Genomic DNA, 12399 nt, shown 5'->3' with positions numbered 1-12399 from the left:
TTGTTCCCGGTTTGAGGCTGGTCTGAACAGATCATCTGCCCAGCTGATCCTGTAGTGTGAGGCATTTACATATATTATCTTAATGTTACGTTACGTTACGTCAAAAATGATTGTTACACACTCACCTTTAAGATAATTCTTGTAATTTCATTCAACCAACAATGTAAATTGTTTTCTTAGATTTTTATCTTTGTCTTTCTCTCCACATACAACTCACCATCTCCTTTTTCTCTCACTCCCTCGTATTGCTTAGTTTTACATTTTTACACTGAACAAAATGATAAATGCAACACTTTTCTCTTTTCCCCCATTCATCATGAGCTGAACTCAAAGATCTAAGACTTTCTCTATGTACACAAAAGGCCTATTTCTCTCAAATATTGTTCACAAATCTGTCAAAATCTGTGTCAGTGAGCACTTCTCCTTGCCAAGGTAATCCACCTCACAGGTGGATGGATATCAAGATGCTGATCAGACAGCATGGGTATTGCATAAGTGTGCCTTAGGCTGGCCACAATAAAAGGCCACTCAAACGGTTTCAGAAGCTAAAAGTTTAATTCTGTTTCCTCTACAGAGTCCTACGATATTTGCTGTGACTTTACTGTGCTCATAGACACGTTTAAAATGACTGACAGCAGCCTTTCTAATCATGAAAGGAAATCATTAGAGAAAACACTCAGCAGCCTACTAAATAAAGAAATCTGAATGAAATTTGAATGAAATTGAATTTGAATGAAAATTCAAATTTTGTCAGAGACGATCTGTGCATCACAGCAATGCAGCTGCTATAATCGTGACTAAACGAGTGCAAACAGCTGCTGACATCAACTTATTAGGCTGTAATGTCAACCAGAGCATTCAGCAGTGATCTGCTGTTTTTATATTAGTGCTCACTATGTAGTCTACGCATGTCATTCCACCTGCATAGTCCTGTGATCAGTGTTGGGAAGGTTACTTTCTAAATGTAATCGGTCGGACTGTCACTTTAAAATCACAGATCCATGAGCAGCCTAAACTGTGTCTAATCTGTTCCATTAATATTTTCATCTTCAGTTAGGCTATTGTCAGCGGCATTTAGTCCCGTCAGGTTACAGCTGAATAAACCTCCTTGTAGCTATTTAAAACAAATAACAGGCTGTAGGAGGATCCCAGCACTTTATCATTCATTAATGAAATTCCAGTCTGGTAAATGATGAATGAACAACGCTGTATAAATGCGCTTCCATCATGCTCAACATACTCTGAGCTGACTGAACTTATTCTGATCGGCCTTTCTGAAACGGAAAACTCGGAGTTTGACAGCTCAGAGTTCGTCAACCCAGAGTTCAGGTTTACACTCAGAGTTTGTTGAACCTGCTTTCTGAAACGGGGCCCTGGTCTTCAACAGACAGCAAGAATCTATAATCGGTAGGGTACTATTTTAACATGGGCATCTCCATAAACAACTTTTCAACACACATACAAACAGCCACATGTGCAGCGCTGGCAGGAGTCAAACACTAGTTGGCTTTTCCTCTGCCAACACCTGTGTCTGATTGCACCTGCCTTATTTAAGTGGATGAGCACCCATTCTGACATACCAGGACCCGGGTGCCACCTACTGGCCAAACTGTGGTATAATCATTTAAATGGCTCCTACACCTCTAATATAAAACTGTTCTTTTAAAGCAAACAAACCTTTTGTTTCATAAACTGCATCATGGAATTTTCTGGTCACCATCCTCACGCTGTTCAGATCTCATATTCAGGGTTGAGACACTGATGACTACTAAGATTAGCAAACATACAGGGTGGTGATGAGACAGTGGAGAAGACGCTTGCCTTTGGTGTGAGAGACCTGGGGTCACTCCCCCGCTGTGATACGTCCACCATTGTGTCCCTGAGCAAGATACTGAACCCCTATTTGCTCCGTAGGCCTGTGTCCTCTGACATTAATAGTTAATTTTTGTAAGTTGCTTTGGATAAAAAAGCGTCAATGAATAAATGTAAATGCAATACCAAGGTACGAAGACTCTGGTACTATGCTACTGTGCGCTTTTCCGGAGCTATCTGTTACAATACTTGATGAAACAAATGATGGGATGCTGCTGCAGTGTGAAGTTCTTGGTGCTTTTCCAAAACCTACAGTAGAGTGGCAGGACAGTGCTGGAAACGAACTTCCTGCTGAGGAGCCACAGGTCTCAGAAAGAGGAGGCAGCTTCTACATCACTGTCAACACTACTGTGATGAAGACCGACCGCTATCGCTGTGTAGCCACACAGGAGGAGATCAAACATCAGATTCATACCTATGTGCATATCCATGGTAATTCTTTGCATCTCTGCATGTGTGAAAAACATTTTAAACTGATTGAAAAATACCATTTATTTATATGGTAATGCTGGTTCTGCAATCACACGAGATATTCCCTTTGGATTGTACTGAAGTAGAAGTATAAAGTAGCATACATTGGAAATACTAAAGTAAAGTACATGTACCTAACAAACAGTACTTAAGCAAAGTACACATGTAATTGTGCCCTTGTCTGCCAATAAACTTTTTGTTTATCTGAGTGGTGGTCAGCGTTCTAGTTTTTACTTGACAATGTAAACTTGTATTTAGTACCTATTGCAAAATATATATAGATTTGTTGATCAGATATCTATTAGTTCTAGAGAAAAGGGTTGTGCGTTCTGATTTTAATGATACGGTTAGACTCATGCTGTGTCCTTAGAAGTAAACTGCCTGTAGCCACCAGCAACATCTGATCACTTGAAGCGTAAGCTAATTATGATAAATAACAATGTTTGCAGATGTAGATGTCGAATTTGTCCTGATCTGTCTTTAGGGTCGGACTCTGTGGGTCACGACGCAAACGGCACATTTTAAATTGAAACTGTGTTCAGTCAGACTCTACCACTGCAGTAATGGCAGCACGCTACAGATCACAACTTGGCTTGATAAAAGCTAAGTTCAAGTATAATATATACTGTAATGATTTTTTTGTGTAGGGCTGCAACTAACAATTATTAAAATTTTTGATTCATCTCTATTCTTTTTTCCAATAATTTAAATATTTTGTTTATAAATTGTCAGAAAATTGTAAAAAATAAAATAAAATAAAAATGCTTTTACTATTAATGTTCATAGATTTTAAGGGTAGTTCTGTGTAGGTAATAACCAGTGTGCTGTACATGATATACAGTTTACATTCTGAGTGTGACTCTAGGTTTTGTTGTGTGTTTCAGAGAAACTGTTTGAGGACACGTGCAGCAGAGGGGACGTCACAGGATGGTTTTTTAGTGGATTATCTTTAGGAGCTCTGGCAGTTCTAGCTTCACTTGTAGCTACAAAGTTCATCACAGTACTGTAATAAAGGTGAGTTTATATAATGGATTTTATTCAATTCAATTCAATTCAATTTTATTTATATAGCGCCAAATCACAACAACAGTTATCTCACAGCGCTTTTCATAAAAGAGCAGGTCTAGACCGTACTCTGTGATGATATTTACAGAAGCCCAACAGTTCCCACCAAGAGCAGCACTAGGCGACAGAGGCAAGGAAAAACTTCCTTTTAAGAGGCAGAAACCTCGAGCAGAACCATGGCTCAGGGTGGGCGGCCATCTGCCTCGACCGGTTGGGGTGAGAGAGAGAGAGAGAGAAAGAGAGAGAGAGAGAGAAGAGAGAGAGAGAGAGAGAGAGGGATGTAAGGAGAGAGAGAGGGGAGGGAGGCAGCCTACACAATATACACACAGAGGTACAGACAGCGAAGGTAATGTTGCTATAAACTAAATGAAAAATGGTACAGATATTTATAATAGTGTTAATGGTAACCATCGTAATGTTAATGATTATAATAACAATAAGACTAGCAACAATAGTCGTTGCAGTAGAGGGTGTCGAGCAGGAACACGGGGGCAGCAGGCGACCCGCAGCCACAGATCCAGACTCCACAGCTCCAGAGCCAGAAAACCTGCAGGAAGTGATAGGAGGAGAGAGGAGAGGGACGAGAAAGCACAAGACTACCAGAAAGGGGAGAAGTTGTGTTAGTAACATGCAATAATGGGATAAGGTTGCATACAGAGGGAGAGAAAGTAGAGGAGAGAGGAGCTCAGTGCATCATGGGAAATCCCCCGGCAGTCTAGGCCTATAGCAGCATAACTAAGGGATGGTTCAGGACTACCTGAGCCAGCCCTAACTATAAGCTTTATCAAAGAGGAAAGTCTTAAGCCTACTCTTAAATGTGGAGATGGTGTCTGCCTCCTGAACCCAAACTGGAACCTGGTTCCACAGGAGAGGAGCTTGATAGCTGAACGCTCTGGCTCCTAGTCTACTTTTGGAGACTCTAGGAACCACAAGTAACCCTGCATTCTGGGAGCGCAGTGCTCTGGTGGGGTAGTAAGGTACTATGAGCTCTTTAAGATAAGATGGTGCCTGACCATTAAGAGCTTTGTAGGTAAGAAGAATGATTTTAAATTCTATTCTGGATTTTACTGGAAGCCAATGCAAAGAAGCTAAAACAGGAGAAATGTGATCTCTTTTCCTGGTTCCTGTCAGAACACGTGCTGCAGCATTCTGGATCAGCTGAAGAGTCTTAATGGACTTTTTCGAGCAGCCTGATAATAAGGAATTGCAGTAATCCAGCCTAGAAGTAACAAATGCATGGACTAGTTTTTCTGCATCATTTTTAGACAGGATGTTCCTGATTTTCGCAATATTACGTAGGTGAAAAAAGGCGGTCCTTGAAATTTGCTTAATGTGGGACTTAAACGACATGTCCTGATCAAAGATAACTCCAAGATTCCTCACAGTGGTGCTGGAGGCCAAGGCGATGCCATCCAGGGAAACTATATCTTTAGATAATGCGTCACGGAGGTGCTTAGGCCCCAGAACAATAACTTCAGTTTTATCTGAGTTTAACATAAGAAAATTACAGCTCATCCAGGTTTTAACATCCTGAAGGCACATTTGAAGTTTAGCTAACTGATGAGTTTCATCTGGCTTTATCGATAGATATAACTGAGTATCATCTGTTCATCATGTGCAGACATCAACATCACAGATACAGAAACCATCTCATGTTAAGATGGTTTTCTCAGATATTTTATGTTTTTTTTAATCTTTTTGCCTTTATTTGACAAGAGCAGCTGAAGAGAGAGAGGAAAGCGGGAGAGAGACAGGATGACATTCAGCACAGGATCTGAATCTGTGTAATAAAACCTGCGTTCTCCACCAGGTGAGCTACTGGGGCCCCCGTTATGTTGGTGGTTACATTCATAAAAAATCCCACTGAGCCTTGATTTATTTATGAGGCCTCTTGTTCTCATTCAAAAATAGCTGTTAATAAATAACTGTCCACTAAATGGATGTTGTCCTTTTGATTTCCCAAAATGTCCAGTAAGTGTAACAGATCTTTGAACATCATTCACTTCTTGTTTTTCCATTTTGTCTCTGGAAACATTTGAAAAGTCCTGAATTTTCTGCCTGTCTGCTGATACTGACCACCATTTAAATGATCTGATTATCTCCTGAAGTGCATTTGTAAAAACAAACTGTCTGTGCTGTTATGGCCTGATTCTCAAATGGGTGGAGGAGGCTGTGGAAGATCAGCAGTTCAATCCCCGGCTCCTCCAGGCTGCATGTCCTTGGGCAAGATACTGAACCCCGAATTGCCCCTGGTGGCTGTTCCACCTGTGTATGAACGGTAGTTTCTGTTTGAGCACTTAGGTTTAGTGTATGAATGTAGTGTAAAAGCGCTTTGAGTGGTTGGAAAGACGCAAATACTGAACATTGATTCTTAAAATGATTGAATACACTTGAAAATGTCTCTGTAATATTCTGCATTGAAACATCAGCTCTGAGTCAAAGCTCGCTCATCGTTTGTGTTTGTTTGAAACTAACTAACTAACTAATAATAATAATAAAACTAATGAAATATATACAAAGGGACCTGTTGGCAAAAAATACTTTTAATAAAGCTGAATTTTTCTCTCATCTTCTGTGTGTGTGTGTGTGTGTGTGTGTGTGTGTGTGTGCAGGTCTACTGAAACAGACAATATAGATCATTAAGGTTTAAGACACTAGAGGGCGACACTACAACAAACTTAGAGAAACTACAGCATGACAGTCAATAATCAGAGTTAGATATTAATTTCTAAATTGTATACCAGCGTGGAGGTTGACTCACCACTGCTGTCTGATTTATTACACATAAGAACAATTAATGACTGATTAAGGAGTCAGTGACTATCAGCCAGAGTTCAGATCTGAGCAGCAGCTGATCGAAGCAAACAAACCAACATTTACTCAGAACCTCTGACAGGCTGCAGACTCAGTGTGATGTAAAGTTTAACCAAAGGAGTTTTTCCAGCTGACTGGAGGACACAGAGACCGAGTAGTATTCAGTATTTCAGTAGGAAGAAAGCAACGTTCAGGAAACATCAGTATAATAGAAATAATCCTGTACTGTGATCCCCAACAACCCGGGCTGAGAAACACTGCTCTGAAGGGTTTTAATCTGACATGGAAAGGTTTGGAAATCCTGGATTTCTGTATTAAGACTTTGCAGATATTTATTTAACATATCTTATATTTAAAGACTAAATACTTAAATGTGTCTACTGACTGAAATGAACTAAAATCAATGTTGTAGATTTATTAATCTGTGATAATCAGTCTATTAGATAGTTGTATGTAGTCACAACATGCTAATTTTAAGGTCCATTACAGTTTTTTCAGATGTTTATGTTAGAATTCTAGCCAAGCAAATATGACTTAGCCCATTTAAAAATATTTGGCTTGTGTCTAGAAGGGCTGTTTTTTGCAGTGTTCTTAAATTGAGAAGTTGTGCAAATAGTCTTAATAAGGACAATAATTTTGTTTCTGTGCCCAGATATCATGCAAACCATTGTTGTAACTTGTTACTAGTTTAATCTAGCTCACTATCAGCTGTAATATCTTATAAAGAAAAGGTAAGTTATATCTTCTTAAAACAAGATTGATTTTCTAAAAACATGCTTGCCTTTTTGCCAGGGACACAGGAAGGACAGCTGATCGTCCTCGATGTGAAACAACAGCTGCGCAGTGTCGGTACATCCGAACATCACACCTGCTGGACAGGTACAGGATGGCAACAACAATCCCTCCATCAGTGCTCAGACTGTCTGCGATAGGCTGAGGCCTGTTGTATACAGTCTACAGACATCACTGGCAACGTCGTCACCTATGGTCACAAATCCACCTTCGCTGGACCAGACAGGATGAAAATGTGCTCTTCACTGACGAGTGGCGGTTTTGTCTCATCAGGAGTGAGGAATTCGGGAATGAGCGTTACATCTAGGCCTGTACTCTGGAGCGGGATCGATTTGAAGGTGGAGGGTCCGTAATGGTCTGGTGTGTCACAGCATCATTGGACTGAGCTTGTTGTCATTGCAATCTCAGTGATGTGATTAACAGGGAAGACATCCTCCTCCCTCATGTGAGCCATTCCCCCCAGAAATGTCTGAAGCTGCATGTGCCTTGGTGGAAGAGTGAGACAACATCTCACAGCAAGAACTGGCTAATCTGATGCACTGAAGTACTTTATGCAGCTGGAGGTCCCACCAGATACTGACTGTTACTTTGTTCAGGGACACATTTTTCATTTTCTGTTAGTCACATGTCTGTGAAACTTAATTCAGTTTATGTCTTAGTAGTTGAATCTTTTCATGTTCATAAAAATATTTACACATGTTGAGTTTGCTGAAAATAAAAGCAGCTGAAAGTGAGAGGACCTTTTCTTATTTTGTTGAGTTTACAAGCAACATTATTGCATTAAACAGTTTAATGATTATACTCACTTAACATTTTGTACAATTTGAAACAACTTATCAAAAATGTCTTGTGGAATTTTACACAGTATGTTGCAGGAGGACTGTGTAAAACATAAACCCTGCACTTTGAGATCATGAGTGTGCTTGTTAATGAGTGTGTGTATGTGTGTGTGTGTGTGTGTGTGTGTGTGTGTGTGCATGTTAAGTGTAAGACTGATTGACATGAAGATATAAACCACACTGCTTCACAAATTCAGTCTCTCTGTCTTTCACACTCTGACCTCACTGATGATGTTTTTCCCTCTGCAGCCCCCCTTTGCTCTCACAAAAGATGATAATGAACATGTCAGCATGCTAATCATTCTTCAGAAATTCCTCTTTAAAGCCTAATTATGTATTTGTGGATTCACTCACTTTGAAGCTGATTGGGTGAATAAACTGCAGAGGTGCAGGATCAGACAACAGCTGCAGAGGGAAATTTCTGTAATTCTTATTAGTGGAATTTTCAACTGTTTGTTTTAAGTTTCATTTCTTAATTGAACATTTAAGAAGCCCTAGAAATAAGAAATAACATAAGATTGTATTATCTTTGATATGCCTGTTGTTTTAATTTGGTAACTAAAGATGAGAAGAAACAAAATGCCTTTTTCATGAGTATCCTTTCACCCAATGTCAGCTGGGATTGGCTCCAGCCCCCCGCGACCCTTTACGCAGGATAAGTGGTTGACGATGGATGGATGGATGAGTATTACAGTTAAGTACACTTTTAAAGTACTGCCATTGCATTTCACGTTGCTTAAGTGAGACATTTGACTCCACTACTTACAAGGGTGAGTTTTGTCCTTTTTACACTGCTGCATTTATCCAGAGCCTGTAGATATTATGTAGAATGAGGTTTTACAAAAACTACAATATGATCGTAAAATATGTTGCACTAAGAATTTAAGATAGCCAGCGGTACATGGTGTAATTAGATCAGCCACACATTTTTATACTTATATGGCATTTTCAGTAAGAGTGACATTTTGCGAAAAGAAAACCTATTAATATAAATAAACACGAATAGCAATGTGAACTTTTGATGATTAAACTGTGGTTGGTGAATCACTCTATAGGTGGGAATGTGTTATTTCTCTGAAGCTGCTGCAGAGCTGTCATGTTTTGTGGTGGTTTCCTGTGAGAAGCCAAACAAAACACACTCACACTCAGATACCTTAACCATCCACAGTTACACGCCTAACATTAACCTACCACTTACCTAACTGTAACCTGAACCCTAAAACCACGTCTTAACCCTCAAAAAGCAGCTGTACCCGTGAGAACCCCATGGATTAGTGTGCATTTAGGTAAAAGTCCTCATAAGACATAAAAACAACAGCAACTTTGATATGCATGCTAGAGAGGAGGACTAACTAGATGAATTAGCGTGACAGAACTCTGGAGTTATTCATTTGTTCAGATTATAAACCAATATACACTTGTGATACGGATGCATAATTTCATAAGTGAATAAAATGTTGTGCATGTACACACTGTTATGGGGGGGGGGGGGTGATAAGGGAAGGAAGAAAACAACTTAGTAGGGAAGAATAAAAGAAGGGATGGAAAAATAAAGTTGGGATGAAATATGAAACATGTAGGAGAGTAACTGACCACCATCTGATGGTCATATCAGTAATTACACATGTAGACAGCAGCTGTCTGGACAGTAAAGTATCAGCTTGTTTGAGCTTCTCTGTAGCCACTGATTAACCAGCATGATATCAATGCTATGACGGGTTCTTCAAACTATAAAGACATTATCGTACAGTTGAAGCATTTTGGGGAATTTTAATGAATCTGACGTAAAAAATGAAATTTTATTTGACTCACTCAAACCTCTCTGCTTTAGTCTGTTTCATTATGATGGTGAGGTGAATGTGAAAGGGTAGACGTGGCAAATGTCTAATACCAGTGGTACCTACACACTATATATCACACTTATCATACCTTTCTCTAAAAGAGTTACTCGCTCTAACCAGACTAACAATATCATATCTTTCCTTTCCTTGTCAGTTTTTAAAACGTGACCCACTTTGAAAACCACACAAACCATATTTTCAGCATTGATTCATTGTTCGTACTTTAGAGCTCAGAGGTTGTTTAAACCTGCCTGAACTGGCTCAGTATTCACTCTAATTTTTGATTTCTGCACTTTACCTCCTGGTGAATCCAGGCATGCACGAGTCTACAAACTAAGTCAAACTGACTGATGGCTACATCAAAAATAATATGCTGACAAAGTTCATATTTTGGCCCTGAGGCTTCACTCTGTGTCAGATTCCCTTTCTCAGCTATTCAAAATGTTATTTTGCACATCAAACAATATCACTGACTCAGTACAAACATTAGTATGAGAAAATACATCTATTGTTTGGCCCATTATTGCTATGAGCAATGAGCGATTTCTGTACAATGTGCAGCAAAAACAGATTTGCATATGAGATACAACTTTAGAATGTTTTAAGACAGAAATCTTGAAATCTGCTCAACCATCTCTGGTATCCAAATCACCTTTTAGGAAAGTTCCCTCCTCCTGTTTGTTGTGCATTTTGTCATTTTGGTTGAGTTGAAAATCTAATAATAAAAAAAAAACTTGCACCCTTATCCGAACCCCCATAAAAATCATACATGCAGCTATTATTAAAATAACCCAATTTCTAATAATGTTCATATAATGTATCTGCTGTGCTGAGAATGCTAAGAATAATTAGGGACATTATATCTTAACAGGCTTATGGTGGTAACACACTGTGAAACTACTAACTCCTACGCTGCATTGCTGACCACAATATGTCTTTTTATGTATCACATCACAGGGTTCTTCCACCACTAAGGGGGCTTATGGTCTACAGAAAATGTGACATGTAATAAAATCATAGCTAAGTAGAAGATTTATTTTACTTTGGTCTAGAATTTTACAGGTCTTTAGACAATGAACCTCTTTGTTGGTAGATTAACCCAGACTACACAAGAAAATCCATATTTTTACTGTATGATAAATTTATTGACTGCATAAACAACATTTCCACACAAATTTTCCACACAATTTCTTGCTGATAAAAATGCAGATAATGGCACAAATGACTTTTAGAAATTGTGGAAGCATTAAAACGTTCACGTTTTTCTCATGGTTTAAGGAAAATGCTTGGATATATAGTAATGAGCTTGGACTTTAGAAGCTTAAAATGCACTTCGTTTACAATACAAGACTAAACATTTTTACTTTGCTCCACCAGTTGAAGAACCACCGGTCTCTCATCAGGCATGGCAGTTTGGATTGCAGTGAACTCCTGCACTCTCTGACCATATGATGGATGTAAATGTGTATACTATAGTATATATAGCATGTGTGCGCAATAATTATTATTTTGTTTGTTGGTTTATCACAGAAAATAAGCTGAGGCCATTGAGTTGCAGGTATACAAAATCAAGGGCGTCACTTTGTCTTGAAAAGTGGTGGGGACATGGGGGCTCATATAAGGGGTGTTAAGAGACACTTAGCTCGCGAGACATCACGATACGTGATATCAGGTTCACAAGAACAAGACCAAAGATCCTCAAACAGTGTTTTAAAGATATCATCAATGCCGAGATATATGAGCGGGGGGTCTGGGAGACCTCCCCCAGGAAATTTTGATCTTCATTTTCATTTGTTATTTTACTGCAAGCTATATTTCAGAACGTTTTTTTAAACACGTTATGCTTTAAAAAAGTGATGGGGACAGAATCTGGCATTTCACAAAGTGGTGGGGACATGTCCCCAGCGTCCCCAGTGTGAATGACAGCTATGGACAAAATGTACCATTTTTCTTCTTGTAAAGATTTGAAATGGGCCAGTTTGACCCGAATGCCATACAAGGGTTAAACTCTTGCAGAACTCACCAGTCTTCAGTATTTAAAGATGTTGAACACTCCTTAAATCCACACATGAAGACACAACTTTCACCTGAATTCACATAAACATTTAAATGCATGCAGGTATGTGAGTGAACTGTGTGCTTTTATAAAAACAGTAAGCATCTGTTTGGGTGATATGTGTCAAGCTTGCCTGCATGTGCCTGATGGGGGGTTTTGCTATGAGCAATCTGTGGCTGCTAAAGGAAATGAGGTTAGTTTTACCAGAATAAAGACACCTCAGTGTGTCATTGTCTAATTACTCAAATTGGCTCACTAACTATTGTGTTATAAACAATTTTTATGCAGATGCATCCACACTTCACTATATTACACTACACTAATATTATTGGATATGCAGAATTTCTGTACAATTATGGGAGACCGGGTATGGTTGTAACATGGGGAGAGTTGTAACAACACCAATTCCACCAAATAGAGATAAGAGTTTGGTGATCATTTCAGTATTTACCTACTTCCTCCCCAATCAGGCCTGGTGGTTATCAAGTCTGGAAACAGACATATTCAGAATATATAGAGAAAAGAGGTAAGAGTACATTTTTTGACCAAGACTATTTTTTGTTTAGTATCTATAGTATTGCAGATAGAATTGTTTGATAGAGTTTCTCAGGCAACATGAGATGCATTTTTTCCTTTCTAATTTCAAACC

The 12399-nt window shown here is 39.0% G+C and overlaps 1 long non-coding RNA gene and 1 pseudogene across 1 annotated transcript; one reads left to right on the top strand and one right to left on the bottom strand.

Annotated features, from left to right (window-relative positions):
- LOC119886096 overlaps window positions 1-12399 on the bottom strand; it is a 64962-nt pseudogene that overhangs the window by 15244 nt on the left and 37319 nt on the right.
- On the top strand, window positions 6089-7748 carry LOC119886101. Its single transcript, XR_005441435.1, has 2 exons — window positions 6089-6512; window positions 7015-7748. It is a non-coding gene; the product is annotated as an uncharacterized LOC119886101 (long non-coding RNA).

Source organism: Micropterus salmoides, unplaced genomic scaffold (assembly GCF_014851395.1).
Source record: "Micropterus salmoides isolate LMB-PRFRI ecotype aquatic unplaced genomic scaffold, ASM1485139v1 Ms_hic_scaffold_4, whole genome shotgun sequence".
In the NCBI taxonomy this organism is placed as follows: domain Eukaryota; kingdom Metazoa; phylum Chordata; class Actinopteri; order Centrarchiformes; family Centrarchidae; genus Micropterus; species Micropterus salmoides.
This window is presented reverse-complemented; position numbering and strand designations above follow the sequence as displayed.